The following is a 9,362-nucleotide window of genomic DNA, read 5'->3' as shown; positions in this document are numbered from 1 at the left end:
AGGTAGGGATCCAATTTTATTTTTCCATATAGATAACCAATTGTTTTGACTTATTGTTTTAATAGTTTATTTGTGCCACTTGATTTGTAAAGCCATCTCTGTTATATATTAAGTTTCCTTTTTTTTTTTTTTTTTTTGCAGAGGGGAGGTAATTAGTTTATTTATTTATTCATTTATTAAGTGGCACTACTGGGGACTGAACCTAGGACGTCCTGCATGCTAAGCATGTCCACTACTGTTGAGCTATATACCCTTCCTCTCAATTTCCCATTTTTGTTGGTTTTGCCTCTTTTTGCTTTATTGGTCTATTTTCCTGTCTTTCTGTCGGTGCTGTATTATCTCATTTAGTAATTCTGTTATAAAGCATCCTAGTATCTGACAAGGAAAGCACCACCACCAACCCCAGCCTTCTTCTTTTCTCCAAAATTGTGGTGGCTACTTTGGGCCTTTTTCTCTTCCTCATGAACTTAAGGATTAGCTTGTCAAGTTCTGAAAACTTCCTTGGGGTTTTAATTGACATTCTTTGCATTTATAGATTAAACTGGGTGAGAACTGACATATGTGATATTGAGTTTCCCAATCAATGAACATTTCTATTACATCATAAAATCTTTTATGGGATTCAATAATGTTTTGAAAAATTTTTCCAGAGTTATAATACACATATTTGTTGATTTAGTACTAATTGCCTCAGAGATCTGTTGCTATTGTGAATGAAATTTTAATTTTCATTTCACTTTGAAAGTTTACTCTTGGTATATATAAAATATTGATTTTTGAATAGTAAAGTGATATCCAGCTATCATGCAGAGTTTTCTTATTAATTATGAGAGGTTTATAGGTGGACTTCCTATAAAAACAATCACTATACATAAAGACATTTCTTTCTCTCCAATACTTATGATTTTTCTCTTATCTTAATGCAATGGCTAGAAGTAGTGATAGTACATATTCTTGCTATGTTTCTCAACTTAATGGAATTGCTTCTAAAGTTTATCATTAAATATAACGTATGATGTAGATTTTAAATAGATACCTATTATCCTATGAAGGATGTTGTCTCCACAATTTATTTAAGAGTCTATTTCCAGAATAAGGATTCAATTTTATCAAATGACTTCCCAAAATACATTTAAATGGTCACACGTTTTTCCTTTTCATTTGTTAAATTCAGTCTGTCATATTGATTAATTTTTAAATGCTTTTTTTGCTCTTTGATTTCTGGGATTAAATATATTTGGATTTGGCACATTATTTTTCAAATGCTGCTAAATTATATATGTTACTATTTTATATGAGATTTCTGCATCTATGTTTCTAACAAAGATTGGTCTATAAATTTATTTTCATATATACCAAGGTTGTAATAACCTTATAGAACAAGTTGTAAAAACTTCCTTCATTTTTTCCTTATAGTTTGCTATAAATGCAAACACTTTAAAGAGTAAAAGAGTTTCTCTAAGATTTGCTACCAAGAAAAAAAAAAAGCTCACCTCATCTGCAGCATTTCTCTCTACCTCTACTATTTTTTTCTCCCTGGAGGCAAAAACTTTCAGCTGATTATTTTGACACTTACCTCAAGGTTTCCAGAAAATACCCTTGTATTACTACCTCTTGATTTTACAGCTTTAGTAGTAAGTATGTTTTTCTCACTATAAGGGATGAAGATTTATCTTTCTTTCCTTCCTCTGCTCCTACACACAGATACACTCTTCTCACCTCTCCACCTCCCAACAGAGTCATGTTGTAATTTTGGTTAAACATGACTACATCAGTGTTTTATTATAAAGACAATGTAAGTGTGTTGAAAACTGAGACAGGTTTTTTCCTTCCTTTCATCTTGTTGGTTTTGCCTGAAGTAAATAATAATTGTACTTTTATTTGTTTCTTTGCTCAGTGTCTATGTTTTGTCACTAATTCAATCCTGAACTCCTCACCCATTTCAGGACATTCAGATGCAATAGATATTCTATCAAATTTATCTTCTGAAGAAGGCTCTGTGGGAGACTTCTGACCAGCTCCAAAGTAGACGGGCTGTTCTCTATACCTAGTGGACAGCTGTCATCCTGGAGCTTCCTTCACCTGAGGATTCCCTTCACTCCTTTCCTCTGATGGATCTACTGTTTCCTGTATCACATATTTTCTGCTTTCTTGGGGTGAGTAAATATTCTGATATACTGCATCAGTGAAAATGTCTATTATACCCCTCCTTGAATGATAATTTGGCTTATGATGGAATTCTAGATTGGAAACAATATTCCTTTAGAGTTTCAAAGGAAGATATTGCTCAATTATCTAACACATTCCAACGTTAATCCGACAAGTCTTAAGCCATTCTGATTCCTCATCCTTCCTATGTGACCTGCTTTTTCCCTCCTGGAACTTTGTATCAATTTTTCTCTTGGAGCTTTTTCAGAATGATATTCTTTGTATGGGTCTATTGCTATTCACCTTCCTGGGCACTTTGCTTTTTTGAATGGGAAATTTGGATTCTTCATCTCTGGGAAATTTTCTTGTATTATTCTATCGATTGTTTTTCCCCCCATGCATTTTTACCATTCTTTCTTTCTAGAATTTTTACATGTTGGACTTTCTGAACTGGTTGTCTAATTTTCTTACTTTTCCTCTCCTCTTTGTTTTTGCCTATCTTTTGAAGAATTTTCCTTCACTTATCTTTGAAAACTCCTATCAGTTGTTCTGTTTCTTCTAATTAATTTTAATTTCCAAGAGGTAGTGGTGGTGATGGCTGTTCTTTGGATCATCCTTTTTATAGCACACACCGTTCTTATTTCATGGTTGAAGGACCTTCTAATCTCTCTCTTGATGATAATATTTTCAAAGTTTCCTTCTGTTTCATTTCTGTTTCTTATTTCTGTTTATTTAGGTCTTCAATTTCCATTTTAGAGTCTTTCCCAAGAAGTCTTGCATCTTTGTTGTCACCTTGTTTTTTCGTTTCAATGTCCCTTCTTGGGCAGTTCAGATCCCCCAAAATTGACCTTTCTAATCTATGTCTGGATCAGACCTGCCTGGCTTCCCTGCCATTGTTTTGCAAAAAGACTGGGGTAGGGGTGGGGGAACTGGAGCTCTCATCATTTAATACAGCCATGTTTTGTTAATTGCCCCAGTTTCAGCACAGTACTCCCATCCTCAACTGTGCTGAAACCAGAGATTCTGTTTTATGCTTTTTAGCCTTTAATGGGGAGTGGGAGGCAAAGGAAGGGCATTTCCTGGGCTGTCAGGAGCAGGGGAGGGGATCTGGAGATGTAAATGCTCCTTGGACTTCCAACCCACCACACTTATTTTAACCTCTCCATCCCCAGCCCCGAACCTGTGTTTTCTGAGGTAACTGATGGGATCATCTCCTGAGTCTTTTGGAGCTTCTGTGCAATCAGATGGATTACGGGCATTTCCTTTGCAAGTTTAACATTAGTTTTCTCAGGTCTGCTAAATTTTTTATGCCTTGCCCATGTGTTTTCCAGCTTCCAGAATTCTCTTGCTCTCTGATTATCCATCCCAGGTTACTTCTGATGTCAATTCTACTTCACTCTGACCATTATTTTCTTAGCTAGCTCCATAGACCTTATTTTACTATTTTTTCAGGTATTAATAGGTTTCTTCAAAGTTATTTTCAAATTATTTTGTATGTAACATGATAGTTCTTTCTTCCAACTTGATTATAAGCCCCTTAAAGTCTTCCCGTGTGTTTCTTTGATCATTTCCCCAGAGTGTCTAAATACACTTCACGTATCTAGGACTCGATGCCTGCAGGTAACTATTAAGCTATTTCTAAATGACACATTCACTAGATCATCACAAGCCATTCTCAGTGTATAAACACAGTATTTGTGTAGAGCTGCATCAGTTGTTTCCTGATCACTAATGTTATAACCTTCCCATAACTGGAGGTCTATTAAATGGTAACAACCATGATGATGAAAAGAGATAGATCAAGGTAAGGATAGACAGTAAGCAGATAAACATCACAGATGTCTTGATTCTCTAAAGGCGTGTTTCCCTAAATGTGATCCCTGTAGCTCCAGTGCCATGATATATATGAATAGGTGTGTGTAAACAAAGGATTCTTGGTCAAATTAATGTGGCAAATGCTGGATTGGGCAAACTTAAATAAGTTTCTTTAATAAAGTACTTCTCAGAGACTTTAATGTGCTTTCATGCATGGTATGGCATGTTTCAAACTTACTGTCCCTAAAATTCTTTTGTTTATGGGACACCTTTTCACATCTCTTCTGAAGATTACAGGGCTTACTTTATATGTAATGAACTTTACAACAGAGTGCTTTCAGGTACACTCGGGATTTTTTGTTTTTATTTGTTTATTTTTGGTTGTTGTTGTCACTCCTGTTTTAAAAATACAGTCAGCCTCCAAGTCAGGACAGTTATGTGAAATATGAAACGGAATATTTCTTAATCAGCAAGAGAGGAAGAAGCAAGGCTCAGCTCCTATCTTACAGCAAAATGCTTTCAGGGCAGGGATCTGCCCAAAATCATATAGCATTACGTAATGATGGTGTAGTTCTCACGTTGGGCTTGGGGTGAAAAACAGTGAAAATGGTGCCAGGGAGGGTTTGAGGGGTCAGCCTGTTACAGGAGGATCTCAAAGAATGCCAAGTTCAAGAGGTGAGTGTGTGGGGAAGGGGCAGACTGGACTCAGACGCTTCTTCCCCAAGCAACTTTCATCACTGATGAGAAGTGAGATGCAGGAGCCAAGAAGACCTGAGCTGTGAGCAGCTTGGAAGCAAGGCTGGACAGGACGAGACAGTTCGGGATGTGGACTGTGACTCCTATAAGGGACTCAGGGTCTCGTTATTATGAGTTCTGACCGGGAAACCTGGGATGGGTTGACGGGTTTAAAGGAGTGGGACGGAATTAAGTAATAATTAACATAACTTAAACCCAATCTGAAATAGTCCTATTCCCATAGAAGAGGAACTCGGATGCTGAGAGGCTCAATGATTTGCCAAAGATACACAACACGTGAGCTGCAGAGCTGCTGAGAGAACACAGTTCCTGGACTTTCAGTTCAGCATTCTGGCTACCATTATCACCTTACTTTTCACCCATGCTTCTTTGGCGTTTATGGGGCAGCAGAACTCACTCGTGTTTACTATGATTCTCACCCTGAGAGCCATGGTCTATCTCCTGTCGAGCTGCCAGTGAAACAGGGTTACAGTCAAGGCCCAGAATCTTCCTCCTGAAGTCCATGGTGATACAGACATGCTCCCTGGGATTCTGACACATAACATTCATCCACAGAAGGGCTGCCTGTCTGGGAAGTCTAATGTCACTGAAACATGAGACAGACCAGTTTGGTATGCAGCACGCAAACACACGCTCTCCCTGCGTTAACTGCTGTTCAGAGCAGTGCAGCTAGACTGTGCGAGCCCATGATGTCCTGCCGGAAACTGATGTGCAGGGATGCTGATGTAACGAGGCCTGGGGCGACCATCCCTGGTGCCACACACAGCCGGGTGATCCTGCCTTCGTAACTGGTAGCTGGACAACACGAGCTCCAAAGGACTGACTTCCCCGCCCTGAGTGCCCTCTACCACTTGGCCGCCAGGGCCTCGGAGTCTTGTTTAACGTGCAGGCCTTTGTGATGTGGGTCCCTCGCACTCCCCAAGACCAACCAAGACCTGATCTTCGCTGGGTGCCTCGGCTGCCTCCAAACACATCACTTGGGAGGCCACTCTGCTTCATCCTGTTGGTGCTCCCTACCCAGAATGCTTCCGTTCTTTCATTCTACACGAACCCCCACCTCCATGCATTAGGTCAGCACCCTCCAGCCTTTAAATCACAAGTTTGACAAAGCAGACATGAAAGAAAAATTATCGATCAATTTTGGCGAAGCACCTTGAAACATTTCTGCTATGTTCAAGGGAGAGGGAGGGAGCCACAGGCTGACTTCACACATTCAGTTGTGCCGGCTAATTAGGAAGACCTCCCTTCTGCCTCTGGTCATCTGTTCCGTAGGTTCACACCATTCTCATCCCACTCCCCACCCACTCCCACCTTTTAACAAAACATAAAAGCAATATAGCAACCTAAACTCTGAAGAAGTTTTAGAAAAAGTGCAAAGTGAACACCCTAGGTTTTCTCTTTCAACATTTTCCATCTTCTTAATCCACATCTCATATTTTTACAAAAGAATATCCATAGTGTAAGCACAATGCTACATCCTTTTAATTTAATATTCTATTTTAGAATCTTTCTTCATATGTACTTTTTCTCAACGTTGAAGGCTACTTGATATTCCACAAAGTTGATGGCCCAACCACATTATTTCTAGAGGAAAGAGTCCATTTATTTTACGGGCACTGTTCCAGTAACGATCCTTGTGCTGGATGCCCATAATTGAGGCAGACACTATAGCATCTTACCCTCAAGTTTGATTTTCAAAGTGAGGATAGGAAAAGGAAAACAAGGTAAGTAAGAGGACAAGCACTGGAGGCCAGGAATTCCAGGTCAAAACCCAGGCACTAAGAATTCAGGGCTGGCTTTACCGAGTCAGAGGTTGGGACTAAGCAGAGGCAGAAGAAGGGGAAGTCTGAGAGCCAGGAGTTCAGCAAGACACAAGACCCCGAGGGTGGAAACAGAGGGGCCTGGGATCCGACCAAGGCAACACCCTTCCTCCCAGGGTATTTGCTGTCTGTCCTCCCACCCACCCTTCTTGCTGTGTTGGGGGGTCCTGAGGTCACTGGAGAGGGGCAGTATAACAGTATTACCTTGTGGCTAAGGTAACTTTGTGTGTACTTTCTGTGCACTGACTAAAGCATGGACCAGAGAACTGGAATTACAAGGATGTGCCTGGAATAGTAAGTTCATACTCTGCTCATGACATCTCCCAGAGAATCTACCACACTCATGGTCGCCACTGAAAGAGGGAGACAAGGGGCCATCATCAGACCGGACTGGGGAAGGCACTACACGCGAAGGCAATGAACGTCTGACCTATAAAAACAAACGAGGCCAATCTGATTTCTCTTTAAGGAATGTTGCCACGTGGAGACTGAGAGGCTGTTGCCAGGTAGTAAGGCCTGAGTGTAAAAGATCAGCCATGGAGTAGAGGACCTGTCAGCCATGATGTAGGATGTGGGATGAAGTTATCAGGGAATCCCAACTAAACGTAGTGGAAATAAAAGCAGAGCAGGCAGGCGCGTGACAGAGTAACTGGTAGGGAACAAAAGCTGCTCCCACAGACAGCTAGGTTTGTGACTCTGCTATTACCCACTTCAACTTTTGCTGGGTTAGCATACACATGTATCTTTTCATTTCATCTCTCCTTTTCTCCTTCCAGAGGCACTGAGCAAATCTGCTCCTTCCAACTAAAAGATTACTGTATCAAAGATCCTAACAATAAAGTCTCAATAAAGAAGAAAGTCCTCAGAGATCCCTATACAGGGCTGCCTTTAAGTCACATCGCCAACACGTAGGAAACGTGGCAAGGAGCGCTGACAAGGCTTGCTGCCTACGTTTATAGGCAGACAATTAAACCAATTAAAGAGGGAAAAACAGAATGCCTTTTGCCTTCAAGGTCAGGCCTCGACTCACAAGAACCTTGGCAAAGTCTTACAGTCTGGAGGGAGTAAGAAATCATCCCTGTCGATGACAGACTTCTGAGCAGATGGTTAGTAAATCAAGGTCCTGATGTGAAATGTTGACGCTTTTTAGCTCAGGAAGATGCAGGAGAAATATTACCAAGTTAATCACATAGAGTAGATTCCAGGAAGCTGCCGGTCACTGTCCTTAAGGAAAACGACCATTCAGTGTGAGATGAGACCCTAACTGCCATGAGCGGAACCATAAAATCGATTTAGAGTCCCAAGGCCAGTAGGATAGGAGTTGTAATTAAAGAGACACCATTTGTATTTACAAAACTGTTTAAGTAAGAGACTCCTTATTTTGGTGAATGGACTTTGTACCCTTACAAAGTGTGCATTAAAGAAGCGGGCACCCTAATGCAGGATTAGTATTATTTAGATCCCAGTTACAACAGTGGGTTCCTCAACATAGCCACAACAATCATGATGTAGACAGAAAGAGTACAGGGTTGAAAAAGCTGTGTCCAAACATCGAATCTGTGAATGTCGCTGTGGGGTGTGGGCCAATCAATTCCTCTTTCTTTGTCTGTCAGATGGGACGGTCATTCCCACTCTTTAGGACGGACTACTCTTTCCCAGTCGGTCTCCCCTGAGGGTGGAATCAAGCAAGAAGGTCCTAAGTTTTGCTTGGAGGAAAGCCCCAAGGGCAGAGGCCATAATCTGGAGAGTTCTAGACTCTTTGAGGCAGTGCCTGTGGTGACTCTGGCACCTGGTCCATAGATAGCCACCTTCTGGGTCCTGCGGTCTGCAGATGTCCCACAGCACCCAGTGTCCCTTAGGCAAAGACTGCAGCTGGTCATCACAAGGTATTGTTTAGAAATTATCACACTTTTAAATTTCCTTGTAGGCCATCTTAACACACACGATTTCACTGCATCCTCATAGGGCTCTGCGTGATTATTTCTATTTAACAGATGAAGAAACTGGAGTTCTGGAAGGTGAAGCAAACCGTCCGAGGTCGCACACCACACCAGTGGTGGAGCCAGGATCCGAACCACTCATCAGATCACAGCGTGCACATGCTTCCAATAATCCCACTGAAATTCTGCCAAGTGGGCTGGCGGCGTGGCACTTCTCCATCAGCTAATGCAGGCTGCCCGGACTGCCGCTCTCACAGTCTGTCCTAGTCCAGTGCTTCTCAAACATTAAAGTGCATACAAATCACCTGGGGCTTTTGTTAAATTGCAGACGCGGATTCAGGAGGTCTGGAGGAAGCCTGAATTCAAGTGCCCAGGTGGCTCGCTGAGCACACTTTGGGGAGCAGAGACCCAGCTGACCCCTAATGCTTCCAAATTATTCGCTGGATTCTGAAAAGGACCTCTTTTCAAAGCCTAGTACCTTCCTTTCTTGAAGAGATTAGTGGGCAGATCTGTGAAGCAGTCTCAAGTAGTTCTTAATGAAATTAAAACCAGACTGACATCCCCAACACCCTCCAGCTGTTACCCAGCGTGTGCTGTGAGGGTAACTGTGTGGCAGAACAGAGGGTGGAGGCTAACACAGTAAGGTAACCAGGGTCTACTTAAAGCTACAGGCATTACTTGATGAGTCAGAGAAGCGAACTGAAGGTGAGACCACGGAGGGCAGGCAGAACCAGGAAGAGTAGCTGCAGCAGGATCATTAATTGAATACCTTTTCTATTTTAAGTTGTGTATCTATTTTATGGGCAATTCTTCTAGTCGTTCGGCAAGATAGAGATTATTGTGAATTTTCAGTTACTCATATTCTTATACCGATAAAGGAACG

This window comes from Camelus dromedarius, chromosome 5 (assembly GCF_036321535.1).
Source record: "Camelus dromedarius isolate mCamDro1 chromosome 5, mCamDro1.pat, whole genome shotgun sequence".
In the NCBI taxonomy this organism is placed as follows: Eukaryota; Metazoa; Chordata; class Mammalia; order Artiodactyla; family Camelidae; genus Camelus; species Camelus dromedarius.
The sequence above is the reverse complement of the archived record's forward strand: the minus strand, read 5'-3'. Positions refer to the sequence as shown.